The sequence below is a fragment of the Numida meleagris genome, chromosome 3, assembly GCF_002078875.1.
Source record: "Numida meleagris isolate 19003 breed g44 Domestic line chromosome 3, NumMel1.0, whole genome shotgun sequence".
Taxonomy (NCBI): domain Eukaryota; kingdom Metazoa; phylum Chordata; class Aves; order Galliformes; family Numididae; genus Numida; species Numida meleagris.
This window is the reverse complement of record NC_034411.1, coordinates 3,927,511-3,928,826: the sequence shown is the minus strand read 5'-3', so window position 1 is coordinate 3,928,826 and position 1,316 is coordinate 3,927,511. Positions and strand designations below refer to the sequence as shown.

Sequence of the window (1,316 nt, the reverse complement as noted above, 5' to 3'; positions counted from 1 at the left end):
GTTGCAGAGAGCGATGAGGTCTCCCCTGAGCCTCCTCTTCTCCACACCGAACACCCCCAGCTCCCTCAGCCGCTCCCCATCACACTTGTGCTCCAGAGCCCTCACAGCTCCACTGCTCTTCTCCAGAGTCTTGCCTAGAGGAAGGCTGGCATTTCTCTCCTACCTGAAAACATTGGGGAAATGCCTGTACTTACATGCTTTGGGAAAATTCAGGGTTTCCAGGAGTGAACCATCAGGAGGACCACATCTGGTGAACAGACAAAGCTTGCCATGGCACCTACCACTGCCCAGGACCCTGCGGTATCCTGCCAGAGGCAACACCAGCGCATTTTGGGGCTGTTCCTGCCTGGCTGAGTGCTGAGGCTGCATGCAGATCGCAAGGAGGTTGGCCTCTTCTGGGCTGCAGAACAGGGAAATGCCTATGGGAGAAGTGGAGAGAATTACTCCAAGCAGCACATCAAACTGGGGCACCAGGTCTGCTCCCACTGCACACATGTGTCTGTAATCGCTGCTTTGGTTCTCCTGGAGCAGGCAAAGGGCATAAGCTCTCCATCTTTCAGCTGTTTAGCAAAATAAACAAGGCTGTGACAGAGCTGACTTCTGGCTTGCCTTCTCTCAAATTTTTTTTTTGTTGTTGTTGTTGTTAAAGGAGCACAGTATCTTTTGGCTTTCATACTCCATTTTTATTCTCTCAGACTTTCCCAAAGCTTTCCATGTCCTTGCTCTTTGACTGAAGATTCACAATTACATATATTTATTAACAGATAAAAGACATAATACGTTTGTTCTATATACTTGTCCCTTTTTGAGACTTGCATATTTTTTCTTGCTGTTCTCCATTCACACGCATCGTCTCTAGGTGCCATTTTCTTGAGGCCAGTGGGGATGGGAGCTGAAGGGGATGGGAGAGATATCAAGTGTGACCGCGCTCTTCTTCCTCCCCATGGTGGCTGCACACCAGTGGCTCAAAATTTTACGTCTCCTACTCACAGCTGGAGGACCAGCACAGCTGTATTATTCAGAGAATCATAGAATCATTACACTTGGAAAGACCACTAGGATCACCAAGTCCAACCCCAGCTCACCCCCACCATGCCCACCAACCATTTCCCTCAGTGCCACATCTCCTTAGTTCACCTCCATGAATGGTGACTCCACCACTCCCTGGGCAGCCTGTGCCAGTGCCTCACCGCTCTGTCTGAGAAGGAATTGTTCCCAGCACCCAACCTGAACCTCCCCTGGCACAACCTGAGGCCATCACCTCTCATTCTATGGCTGTTACCTGGGAGCAGAGGCCGACCCCACCTCACAGAGCC

The 1,316-nt window shown here is 50.6% G+C and overlaps 1 protein-coding gene across 3 annotated transcripts in view; it reads right to left on the bottom strand.

The window, feature by feature from the left end:
• Window positions 1-1,316, bottom strand: part of SLC24A3 (solute carrier family 24 member 3) — a 147,823-nt gene that overhangs the window by 144,395 nt on the left and 2,112 nt on the right. The window lies entirely within an intron of this gene.